The 14,138-nt window shown below is 42.9% G+C and overlaps 1 pseudogene; it reads right to left on the bottom strand.

Moving 5' to 3' along the window:
* Nucleotides 1-10,827: 10,827 nt before the first annotated feature.
* Nucleotides 10,828-14,138, bottom strand: part of LOC119358128 — a 76,664-nt pseudogene continuing 73,353 nt past the window's right edge.

The following is a 14,138-nucleotide window of genomic DNA, read 5'->3' as shown; positions in this document are numbered from 1 at the left end:
CATAATAGGTAGGTATGGTGGCTGTTTTGAGGAAGATATAAGGAGGCTTATGTGTGATAGAGCGTTCATATTACGGGGTTTGGATGCACCGGCGAAGTTTGCACCAACTCTCAAGATGAGAAAGGGAAATGCATGGTACCGAAGAGGCTAGCAATGATGAAAGGGTGAGAGTGCGTATAATCCATGGACTCAACATTAGTCATAAAGAACTCACATACTTATCGCAAAAATCTACAAGTCATCAAAACCAAGCACTATGCGCATGCTCCTAGGGGGATAGATTGGTAGGAAAAGACCATCACTCGTCCCCGACCGTCACTCATAAGGAAAGCAATCAAATAACACCGCATGCTCCAAATTTGTCACATAACGTTTACCATACGTGCATGCTACGGGACTTGCTAACTTCAACACAATTATTCATCTATTTCACAATTACTCAACTAGCACACCTCTAATATTACCACCTTTATATCTCAAAACCATCCATCAAGCATACAACTTCTCTTAGCTTTTAAAAATTTATAGCCAAAGTGAATTACCAGGTTGTTCTAAAGGACTCTCAAAATGATATAAGTGAAGCATGATACATCAATTATTTCTATAAAATAAAACCACCGCCGTGCTCTAAAAGATATAAGCGAAGCATTAGAGCAAAAATTATCCAACTCAAAAGATATAAGTGAAGCACATAGAGTATTCTAAAAAATTCCAATTCATGTGTGTCTCTCCCAAAAGTTGTGTACAGCAAGGATGATTGTGGTAAACTAAAAAGCAAAGACTCAAATCATACAATACTCTCCAAGCAAAACACATATCATGTGGCAAATAAAAATATAGCTCCAAGTAAAGTTATCGATGGACGAAGACGAAAGAGGGGATGCCTTCCAAGGCATCCCCAAGCTTAGGCTTTTGGTTTTCCTTGAATTTTACCTTGGGGTGCCTTGGGCATCCCCAAGCTTAGGCTCTTTCCACTCCTTGTTCCATAATCCATCAAATCCTTACCCAAAACTTGAAAACTTCACAACACAAAACTTAAAGAAAATCTTCGTGAGCTCCGTTAGTAAAAGAAAACAAACCACCACTTCAAGGTACTGTAATGAACTCATTATTTATTTATATTGGTGTTAAACCTACTGTATTCCAACTTTTCTATGGTTCATAAACTCTATTACTAGCCATAGATTCATCAAAATAAGCAAGCAACACACGAAAAACAGAATCTGTCAAAAACAGAACAGTCTGTAGTAATCTGTAGGTTTCGAATACTTCTGGAAACCCAAAAATTCTAAAATAAATTTCTGGACGTGAGGAATTTATCTATTAATCATCTTCAAAAATAATTAACTAAATAGCACTCTCCAGTAAAAACGGCAGCAAATCTCGTGAGCGCTAAAGTTTCTGTTTTTTACAGCAGGATCGCAAAGACCTTCCCCAAGTCTTCCCAAAGGTTCTACTTGACACAAACACTAATTAAAAGCATAAAACCACAGCTAAACAGAGGCTAAATGGATTATTTATTACTAAACAGAATCAAAAAGCAAGAAACAAAAATAAAATTGGGCTGCCTCCCAACAAGCGCTATCGTTTAACGTCCCTTGCTAGGCATAAGATTTCAACGATGCTCACATGAAAGAAAATAATTGAAGCACAAAGTGAGAATCATAAAACATGTGACAAACACATCTAAGTCTAACATACTTCCTATGCATAGGCATCTTATAGGCAAACAAATTATCAAGGCAAGCAAAAACTAGCATATGCAAGGAAGCGGAAAGAAACAATAGCAATCTCAACATAACGAGAGGTAATTTAGTAACATGAAAATTTCTACCACCATATTTTTCTCTCTCATAATAATTACATGTAGGATCATAAGCAAATTCAACAATATAGATATCACAAACATATTCTTAACACGATCCACATGTATGCAAAGTTGAGAATCTTCCAAAATAGTGGGATTAACATTAACTAAAGTCATGACCTGTCCAAACCCACTTTTATCAAAAACTTCATAAGATTGAACATTCTCCAAATATGTGGGATCTAAAGTTGACACTCTTCCAAACCCACTTTCAATATTATTGCAAACATTATCAATCTCATATTCATCATGGGGCTTAAATAAATTTTCAAGATCAAAAGAAGAATCACCCCAATCATGATCATTGCAACAAGTAGAGGACATAGCAAAACTAGCATCCCCAAGCTTAGGGTTTTGCATATTATTAGCACAATTGACATTAATAGAATTTATAATAAATCATTGCAATCATGCTTTTCATCGAAGGAACTATCAAATATGGGTGTAATAGCAACGATATCATGTTTAACATAAGGAACTATAGCAAACTCATCTTCATAAATATTGGCATCATGGCCACAAAAATAGCAAGCATCATGTTCATCAAGGGATATTTCAATCAAATCATCGGAATCATGATTATCTATAGATTCATGGATATCATTATTTTCTTCCGAAGCAATGGTCATTCTTTCAATAAATTCTTTGACATAGACATTATGAGCATAGTTTTCATAGCAATATTTAAGTATGTCATAATTTTCAGATTCGTAGAGAGTAACATCATATTTTTCAATCAAAGAAGCGACTTCATAAACACCCTTAAAAGCAACAAATTCTTCAATTTGTTCGATATTGTAGTAACTATAAACACCCTTTGCATAAGAAGATAAGATTTCATTGTCATTAAACTCACATAGGTAGGGCAAGTGTTTTTTAGGGTTCTTAGAGCAACAAGTAAGATCACAAATTTCACAAAAGTTCCAAGCATAACATAGCAATCTGTTTATTTGATCCCATAAGGGTCTCCCTTTTTCAGACAAACGGTGGCGCACAAAATGAGCATTCTCATATAAAGATTTCCCATCAACTAGGCTAGTTGGGGTTTCAACACAAGCGCATAAGGATCGAAGATGATCCAAGTAGAATACTTTAAGTGCATCCATATCAATAAATTTTTAGCAAGCAAAGATGCAAGCAAATGGAAACACAAACAAACATACATACGGGAAGAAAGCAAACGGAAAAGAGGGCGAATAAAATGGCAAGGGTGAAGTGGGGGAGAGGAAAACGATAAGCAAATGGCAAATAATGTAATGCGAGGGGAAGAGTTTGTGATGGGTACTTGGTATGTTTTGACTTGTGCATAGACTCCCCGGCAACGGCGCCAGAAATCCTTCTTGCTACCTCTTGAGCACTGTGTTGGTTTTCCCTTGAAGAGGAAAGGGTGATGGAGCAAAGTAGCGTAAGTATTTCCCTCGGTTTTTGAGAACCAAGGTATCAATCCAGTAGGAGGCCACACGCAAGTCCCTCGTACCTACACAAACAAATAAGAACCTCGCAATCAACGCGATAAAGGGGTTGTCAATCCCTTCACGGTCACTTACGAGAGTGAGATCTGATAGAGATAATAATGATAAGATAAATATTTTTGGTATTTTTATGATATAGATTAAAATTAAAGATTGCAAAATAAAATATATTGGAAACTTATATGATGGAGAATAGACCCGGGGGCCATAGGTTTCACTAGTGGCTTCTCTCAAGATAGCATAAGTATTACGGTGGGTGAACGAATTACTGTCGAGCAATTGATAGAAAAGCGAATAATTATGAGAATATCTAGGCATGATCATGTATATAGGCATCATGTTCGTGACAAGTAGACCGACTCCTGCCTGCATCCACTACTATTACTCCACACATCGACCGCTATCCAGCATGCATATAGAGTATTAAGTTCATAAGAATAGAGTAACGCCTTAGGTAAGATGACATGATATAGAGGGATAACTCAAGCAATATGATATAAACCCCATCTTTTTATCCTCGATGGCAACAATACAATACGTGTTGTTTCCCTTTCTGTCACTGGGATCAAGCACCGCAAGATTGAACCCAAAGCTAAGCACTTCTCCCATTGCAAGAAAGATCAATCTAGTAGGCCAAACCAAATTTATAATTTGAAGAGACTTGCAAAGATAACCAATCATGCATAAAAGATTTCAGAGAAGAATCAAATAGTGTTCATAGATAGACTTGACATAAACCCACAATTCATTGGATCTCGACAAACACACCACAAAAAGAGTTACATCGAATAGATCTCCAAGAAGATCTAGGAGAACTTTGTATTGAGATCCAAAGAGAGAGAAGAAGCCATCTAGCTACTAGCTATGGACCCGAAGGTCTAAAGTAAACTACTCACACATCATCGGAGGGGCCATAGGGGCCCTCCGTGATCAATTCCCCCTCTGGCGGAGCTCCAGAAAAGGCCCCAAGATGAGATCTCTTGGGTACAGAAGGTTGCGGTGGTGGAAATAGGGTTTTGTGGTGCTCCTGGATGTTTTCGGGGTATGTGAACATATATAGGAGGAAAAAGTAGGTCGGTTGAGCCACAATGGGCCCACGAGGGGGGAGGGCGCGCCCCCTACCTCGTGGACTCCTTGTTGGTTGCTTGACGTCCACTCCAAGTCCTCTGGATCACGTTTGTTCCAAAAATCACGCTTCCGAAGGTTTCATTCCGTTTGGACTCCGTTTGATATTCCGTTTCTGCGAAACACTGAAATAGGCAAAAAAAACAGCAATTTGCACTGGGCCTTGGGTTAATAGGTTAGTCCCAAAAATAATATAAAAGTGTAAAATAAAGCCCATTAACATCCAAAACAGATAATATAATAGCATGGAACAATCAAAAATTATAGATACGTTGGAGACGTATCAGGCAGTAACCATGGTCATAGGGTATTTATCTTCCCAATCTGGGCAAATTAATATTCTATCAAGTTTCTCATAGGTGGGGTCAGGCATATTATTAGCCCAAGTATATTGTCTCCCACTGATGGGGATGTCTCTCAATCCAGCATGTCTATAATGGCATTGAAGACAAAACTGAAGTGATCAATCCCCCCAGGTTTGTTTTTCTCAGCATTGTTCCTAATGATGTTAAAATCTCCCCCAATCACACAAGGGAGAGGGTTATCTTGATATAATCTATACAATTCAGAAAAAAATGTGTTTTACCTTCTTTTTGAGCATCCCCATAAACTGTCACTAAGTTCCAGCTAAATTTAGCTTTTTTATCAAAGAGGAGTGTCCTGACAAAGTAGATGCCTTTTTCAACTTGTATTAAATCAAAGTCATCATTGTTAATCCCAACTAGAATCCCCCCAGATTTTCCACCAGGGGCAATCCATTCCCAGAGAAAATTCCTTCCTCCAGAAAGATTATGCAATTCATTTCTAGTATATTCTCATTTAATAGTCTCAAGTAGACCAACAAAATCTAAATGTTTTTCTACAATAGTTTCCGTAATGAAATTTCTTTTGATGTCTTCTCTAATCCCTCTCACATTCCAAAACATTCCTTTCATTGTTTCTTTTTCTTTTTCTTGTTCCCCCTTCCCCAATGGATGTGGCATGTTTCCAGCACTAGTGGCTGAGGTGCCAATCTTGATTTTCTTATTGCTGGAAAATATTTTTTGAGATTATTATAATAATCTAACTCTAGCTCTGCATTAGAGTGGTCATCTTCGGAGCACAATTCCTCTAGGCTAGCATGTCCAATATCAATTAGATCAGGAGAGCTTTTCCCTTTCTCTTTTTCTTCCTGATTTTTAATATTTTGTAGACAAATATCTCTTCTAGCTTGTTCCATACTAGAAATCAGGTCTAGGTTTTGGTGGACCATATCAATGGTGCACCCCAACTCAACCCCCACTTTCCTATCCATCTCAAATAAAGAAATTTGACCTTCGGAAAGTGTTGTAGACTTACCATAGTTGTCTTTGTCAGCAGCTCTTTCTTTAGCCAAATCTTCAATCTTAGCATCTTTCTTGTCCAGGTTTCTGTCACTTCTTCTGGTTGGTCCATCCTTGTCCTTATCTTTGTCATCTCTGGCAGTGATCCCCAATTTTGACCCCAGAGACTCCACAGAGTCCTGACTGGCACTATAATCCACATTTTCAACATAATTATCTTCTATCAGGGGATCTTGTGGAGCATCTTTGTCAAGATCATTTTTCTCTGCCAACTCTTCACAAGAAATTTCTTTTTCATCCCACTGGTCCACTTTCTCCATGCATTTGTCTATCAACTCGTGTTGTTTTTTAATCATCTCCACCATTCTATTCTTCTCTTCTTCCCATGCATTATGCTTTTTCCTCCACTGCCCTCCAGGCTTCCTGTTTATATTTATTTTCTTCCATTTCTTGCATCTTCTGTAGCAGTCTGTCCAGATCAACTTCAGCTTTTTTTCCTTAAACCGACCTCAGCCAGATATTCCTTCTGAATACTCAAAATCTCATCATTCTTCTTCTTTACTTCTTCAAATTGCTTGAGTCCCACACTCCCTAGATAGATGTTTTCTTTGGTCCCTTCTACAATAGCTCCACCAATCTTGATTTTTTCCTCATGTCATCTGTATCAGCTTCCCTGTTTGAATCAGTTTTAGTACGTTTCCTTTTATCTTCATACCATCCCTGCTCCACCACCTTTTCAAGCTCTAAAGCCACTCTGTAAATCATGAGGTCCTTATCAGTTACTTAGGTGTGTTTTGGAATTTTTTCAAAGTCTCTGACTCCCACCTTGGCTCTGATTTTTTTCCATCAGGATAATTGTCATGTCAATCTCTAAAACTGGGCCAATTGTGGCAGCTACCTCACAAGCACCAAAAAAATGTCTAAAGCATTCTGGCATTTTACCAATCTACACCCACACAGTGTGTAACTTCCCTATGGCTTGAGTGTCATAAGTCCAACTATCCACATTTATGACTGCTTTAGTTCCTAGCAGATTGAAATTCTAAAAAATGTGAAGTTCAATCAGCCTGCTCTTGTTTGGAAATCTCATAAGATATGCCTTGTCTCCATGTCTTTTACATCTCCATTGCTAGTCCCACTTGAACATGTAGTTGAAGCCCTTCAAGAACTGTGTCTCATTGATCTCTCCAGAAGCAATATTGATGATTGCCATTGGGTTAACATGTTCACTACTCACCACTTCCTTAGAATTCTGGATCAGAAGTACTCCCAGCCCTCTGGCTGCATATCCTACATATTTAGGTAGAGGTTTCATTTGTTTCAGCCAGTTGCAGTCCTCAGAGATGTGTGAGTTTTTTCCACAGATTATGCAATTTGGGAGCTTGCAATCCCTAGTCAGATGTCTGAATCCTTGCATTTGTTACACATCATTCTAAAATTGTTCCCACCTTTCACCAGCTCAGGCCCTTCTCTTTGTGCAAATCTACCAGTCCCACTCCAAGTTTTCTGATTTTGTCTAGATCCTGAACCAGTATCTACATCTCCTCCATAGTTGGTATCTCTGTTGTACATTTGATTTCCTTTTTCTCTATCCCCTTCAGGTTTTTTCTCTCCTTCTCCCTGTTTCCCTGATCCAGAAGTCACTCCTGCCCCTTGTTGGGCCATCAGGGCAAGAAGAGCCCCAAACCACTGTTGATGCTGAAAGAACTCAAGAGGAGGGTTGAAACCATGAACAGGATCTTTACCTTTGCCCTCGGATCCAGCACGGCCAGCCTCTAACTTATTCTCTTCTCCCCCTTTTTCTTCAGCAGCTTTCTTTGTTTCTGAATTTACCATTTCTCCTCCATTTCCCAGATAACTGAAGGCGCCAGTTGTGGATCCAGATCCAAACCCTTCGGGACCCCTGCCAAACTGTGGCAGATTCCCCTTATATTTGTCAATCTCTTCTTCTTTCTTTCTGTATTGGAATCCCTCTCGACCTCCTCGGTTGAATCTACCCCCCCCCCCCACGGTTTCCTCCATAGCATCTATTCATCTCTCCCTCTCCCTTTTCCTCTGGTGGCGGCGAGAGGGGGGAAACCCTAAATCCTTGAGGGGATCACACTCTCCTCTCCACAGAGAGAGAGTCTCGTTATTTATACTGTTAAAGCTTGCAGAAAGCGTATTTTTACAGGGCGTCTCTACCCATTTTCCCTTTTGCCCTCGATTCTCTTTATCATCGAATCCTTCCTCATTAACAATTTTCCCCAGGCCAACCCACCAGTCTCAATTTCCATTTCATCAATATAATTCGCCTCATTAGACCCGATATCTGGAATTTGGGCATAATGTTTTCTGTTCATTTTTTCCATAATCTCTCTACCAAGTAATACTTGGTTTGGATTAATTATTGCCCCCTCTTTTTTCCCTTGAGCAGGGCTATTACAACAATCTCCCTCTAATTCCCTTGTAATTTCTGCGGCTATCAGCCGCTTTTTCCCCTTTTGATTCTTCTGTTTTCCATTAACGAAGTAGGTTCGGTAAAGTGATATGGAGGGAATCGTACCTTGGTAATCCAACAGGAGCCCAGTCTCCTTTTCAGAATCCTCCCCCGCGAGCAGCCAGAAGCGACCGCCTGCTGGTGAGACCCCTACCCCCGCCCAGTGGGGCGAGCGAGACTGAGCAGGCGCGGGGAGCAGCATGGGAAGCGCAGTGACCTCCTCAAAATCAACGACATCTTCTTCTGGATCTTCTTCGTTGTCCCAGGCTTCATCCCCTTCCCGCCCTTGCCGCGCCCCAGATCTGTCTGCGCCTCCGACACCACCGCAGAAGTAGGGGCCCTCTCCATGGTCATCGCCGGGACCGCGGCCGGCAGAGCCATCACCGCACCAACCATGAATCCTGTCGGGCCCGTCGGAGAGCAGCGGCGCGAGCGGAACGCCACCCACTTCATGGCCTGCATCGGATCATCCAATTCCGCCTCCTCCATTGCGCACAGCAGCATCCTGAGCGCCCCCACCGGCTTGCCTGTTTGTGTGAGGCGCCAATCTTCTGCCTCGGTGAGCTTCCTGTAGGCACACCCTGCTGCCTCCTTCAGATTTCTCTCTGTTGAGAACCTGGCAATGATCTCCATCAGCTTCTCCAGCTTCGATTCGTCCCCGTCGGCGATCACCCGAGCCCTCTTCTCGAGTCTCAGCTTCCAGGGCTCCATGGACGCTCGTTTGCGGCACGCTTACTTGTGGGGAAGAGGGGTAGCGGATTTCGTCGCGTGGGGAGGGGATGGCCGCACCGCACCGCGCTATGACTTTAATTCGTCTCTGTTCCCGATGTTCCCTCTCCTCCTCTACCTTGATCTGCGCGTCACGCCATGCCTCCGCCTCGGGACCCAACGCCCTGTCGACCAGAACAACGTGACATGGGAAACGTACCTGTGTCCCCTCTCCGATCAAGATCTCATCGTGTACCCGCATTGAGTCGATGCGTACGCCGCAGTCGTCGATGAGGGTCAACACCGGGGAGCCACCGCGCTGGATCAGGACGCCTCGCTTGAAGATCAGCAGCGCCGGCGTCACTAGATCGACGACGAGATGAACCACCCATCGGCGATCGGGTGGAACCGCCTCACGCGTGGTCACCACACACGTCGTCATCCGTTGAACACTCTTGTATTTCTTTCGCCTTCCTTCCATCGATCCCAAGGTAACCCTAGAAAGAAAGTCGGCCCACTTAGCTAGAAAATACAAAACAACACAACAATTAAACGACCAGAAATAATTGAAACACGACATCTGATGTAAAAAATTGCTGAGTGCGTGAGAAGGCTGGGAAGTGGCTCGTAGTTATGCTTTCCCTCGGAGGCACCTCTCACCCCTCATTTTAAGCAAGGGTCGCCCGACCATTCTATGGTGACGATAGATTAGCGACCTACAATGACAGATGAGCAACTACCAAAAATTTCTGCCGGCCATCGTAATACCATGAATAGAAGTACATCAACGAATGGTGCTATCAAATTTATATGGGAGCTGCACAATGGTTAGAGGCCAAGAAGAAGCCAAGGATGCACGTCGCGTGTGTTGAAATATATTGCCTATCTCTCTCCATCAGTTCGGACTTTTGGACCAACTAGTTGGAGCATAAATTCAATATGGTATCCGAGCCAAGCGGTGTTGAGTTTAAGACCTAAAACGATTATGTGATCTACATTGATCCCACATCCAAGGACTAAAATAGCGTAAACATGAGGTGGAGTGTTAAAATATATTGCCCAGCTCCCTCCATCAATTTAAACTTTTGGATGAGTTGACTAGAGCATGCATTCAATAGCATGCACTTGTCACACATTTGTCACATGTTCCCAGCGCACTCGATGAGCTCGGCAACCACTACAACTCTGGTGTTGAGCATGTATGAAGGCCTCGATATATATCTCGCCGACTACTTCGTGACTCATATGTGCCCTTGGAAGCCTTTGGACTCATCACACGCAATATTCTGTCAGCAGGGTACCTAAGATCTCATACTACATCTTTCCTAATCTAATTAATTTTATCTCACATATTCTGAAGGTCATTGATGTAATGGATTTCACAAGAATCAATATCATTCAAAACTTGATGGAACAATTTGTGTTGCTGTTGTTCAAATAACGATATGTGTTGCAGTTTAATTAACGATTCGTGGACACCCGATATGTAGTATTTAACTTTTTCTATTAACAAATTTGATCATCACTTTTGCTTCAAACATTTGGAAATAATTTATATGCAAATAATGTGAAGCTGCATTATTTTTTTGGTACTGCTATTTTAGAGCCAACCACAACATAATTGATAGCTCAAAATAAACATATAATACATTAGCACAAAATTGCCCTCAATAATATACATTGTGTTCTTTTCACATATTTATGAAATTTCATTATAGTGTAAAAATGGACAAGCACGGCAACACACACCATCAATGATCTAGTATTGTACAATAGCAGCCCATGCTCATCTCTATAGGGTTACTAGATGTCTAGGTCGGCAAGAAAACAAAGAAGTGTGTTTCCTTTCGCTGCCTAGGCCAGAAAGGAAAGCCTTTTTATCTTGGCAAAGAAGAAATACCTTATATATATAAGCAAGTAAGCGACAACGAAAATCATGTGGACTAGAATAAAAAGACTCAAACAATATGTGCCAAAACGGTCGACCAGGGAAAATTTTTCACCTAGTATTTGCCTAAGTTTTGTCAACATGATGAACTGGTGATAGTAATTTATGAGCTTTGAGCATTGGAGATCGCAGCCCAACTTTACCGTTTGTAATGCATCTTCTTCCGAGTCGAGGAACCTAACCAGCAAATTCTCATACATGGCCTTCATCCTATCGAGACCGAACTAGCACACCTCAACCAACATATCTTCCGCTATCATCACCTCATCTTGGTCAGCACCATCATGGACTAGGTCTTGAATTGGAGGCAACTCATCGGTGTAGATGAAGTGGAGCACGGCCTTGAAGACCTCGATTGTCACATCGTGAACCGACATGACGTGGTCATCCTTGTTACCCATTACCATCATCTCACATAGGGTTGGTGATCATGCAGCTATCACAAGGCTGTGCACGCAGAGCTCACAGTCCTCGACCAGGAAACTTACATCCGACCCGTGCTTGCTCACCAACAACAGCTTCAGGTGAGAGGCAATATCAGACGGTGGCATTGTGGCTCTGGTGCCCATGGTGGTGGTGCTAGTACTACAAGTGTGGACCTTCCTGGTGATGGCAACAACACAACGTATGGTAAGGGATCCATCATCTGCTAGGTGACATGACTTGGCAGATTCAATGGTGACGAACTTTGCATATCCCCAATCTGACTTGGCCGTAAAGGTTTTCTCTAACCATTTCATCAAATGCAGTGACTCGCCACTATGATCATCCAACTTAAAGCCCAATGTCACATTGACACCTTCAGGTCCAGGATCAGTCAATAGCTTGGCGTACACGGAGATGTGCCCTTGTATCTTCTTTGACGACGACGGCGACGGGTATACCCTTATCTTCCAACCGTAATCGCCAACCAGGAAAGCTTCGGAACTGATTTCTTTGCCAAATCAATGCCTCCTTTGCACAAAGACAAAATGGGGGATTTTAAACTCATGTGTGCCCTGGGCCACCTACAATGAGTAATGTGTGCACACATTCATCTGCGGGCGGCTGCTGGAGGAGGAAGGAGCATTGGAGCACAAGTTATGAGTCATGTTGATGGCTGCTACTTTGTCAGCGACCTCGAGTATGAAAGAGCAACAACTCTCCTTCAACTCCTGGTAGTCATCCGTTGCCTTCACAGCGGCGTACACGGTACGATCTGACGCCATGTACTGATATGTCTCCAACGTATCTATAATTTTTTATTGTTCCATGCTATTATATTATCTGTTTTGGATGTTTAATGGGCTTTAATATGCTCTTTTATATTATTTTTGGGACTAATCTATTAACCGGAGGCCCAGTGCCAGTTTCTGTTTTTTTGCCTATTTCAGTGTTTCGCAGAAAAGGGATATCAAACGGAATCCAAACGGAACAAAACCTTCGCGAGGATCTTTCTTGGAACAAATGCAAACCAAGAGACTTGGAGCGGAAGTCTGGAACTCTACGAAGCTTCCACGAGATAGGAGGGCGCCCCCCACCCTCGTGGGCCCCATGGAGCTCCACTGACGTACTTCTTTCGCCTATACTCTTATACCCTAAAAACATCATAGGGGCCACGAAACCACTTTTTCACCGCCGCAACCTTCTATACCCGTGAGATCCCATCTGGGGCCTTTTCCGGCGATCTACCGGAGGGGGATTCGATCACGAAGGGCTTCTACTATTGGGGAACGTAGCATAAATTCAAAATTTTCCTACGTGTCACCAAGATCTATCTATGGAGTCATCTAGCAACGAGGGAGGAGTGGATCTACATACCCTTGTAGATCGCGCGCGGAAGCGTTCAAGAGAACGAGGTTGATGGAGTCGTACTCGTCGTGATCCAAATCACCGATGATCCTAGCGCCGAACGGACGGCACCTCCGCGTTCAACACACGTACGGAGCAGCAACATCTCCTCCTTCTTGATCCAGCAAGGGGGGAGGAGAGGTTGATGGAGATCCAACAGCACGACGGCGTGGTGGTGGAAGTAGAGGGATTCCAACAGGGCTTCGCCAAGCGCTGTGGGAGGAGGGAGATGTGTCATGGGAGGGAGAGGGAGGCGCCAGGGCTTAGGTTGGGCTGCCCTCCCTTCCCCCCACTATATATAGGGCCAAGGGAGAGGGGGGAGGCGCAGCCTTGGCCCTTCCTCCAAGGAAGGGTGCGGCCAGGGAGGAGTCCCTCCTCCCCAAGGCACCTCGGAGGTGCCTTCCCCCTTTAGGACTCTTCCTCTCCCTTGATTCTTGGTGCATGGGCCTCTTGGGGCTGGTGCCCTTGGCCCATATAGGCCAAGGCGCACCCCCTACAGCCCATGTGGCCCCCGGGGCAGGTGGCCCCACCCGGTGGACCCCCGGGACCCTTCCGGTGGTCCCGGTACAATACCGGTGACCCCGAAACTTGTCCCGATGGCCGAAACAGCACTTCCTATATATAATTCTTTACCTCCGGACCATTCCGGAACTCCTCGTGACGTCCGGGATCTCATCCGGGACTCCGAACAACTTTCGGGTTACCGCATACTAATATCTCTATAACCCTAGTGTCACCGAACCTTAAATGTGTAGACCCTACGGGTTCGGGAGACATGCAGACATGACTGAGATGACTCTCCGGTCAATAACCAACAGCGGGATCTGGATACCCATGTTGGCTCCCACATGTTCCACGATGATCTCATCGGATGAACCACGATGTCAAGGACTTAATCAATCCCGTATACAATTCCCTTTGTCTAGCGGTACGATACTTGCCTGAGATTCGATCGTCGGTATCCCGATGTCACACCCTAGCTAGCCATGCATTAGAGTGTTGCATCATGTTTACTCTTTCATCAGAAACCTGAAATGGGGATGACAGAACCCCCAGTCCCCTCTGAAACCAATTAGGGTTTACTAAAAACTTTTTCAATGAACCTGAAATGCCCTTCTAAAATGCCCATCATTTTTGTCTTGGTTCAGAACCTCTGCCAAAAGTGATGCACATTTTCCTAGGCCATCTTAGGGTTTTTGAATTAAATCATAAATATTTGAATTTGGGCATTTAAAATTATATAAAATATTTAAATGCTCAAATATCTCCAAAGTAAAATGTTTCATGTTGGAAATAATCCAACTATGGACCAGGAGTAGTTTGGTGATTTTAGGAGTTGCCTAAGTATTTTATTTAATTCAACAAAGTTGCAGAAGTATTAAAAAAA

The sequence above is a fragment of the Triticum dicoccoides genome, chromosome 2A, assembly GCF_002162155.2.
Source record: "Triticum dicoccoides isolate Atlit2015 ecotype Zavitan chromosome 2A, WEW_v2.0, whole genome shotgun sequence".
NCBI lineage: Eukaryota > Viridiplantae > Streptophyta > Magnoliopsida > Poales > Poaceae > Triticum > Triticum dicoccoides.
This window is presented reverse-complemented; position numbering and strand designations above follow the sequence as displayed.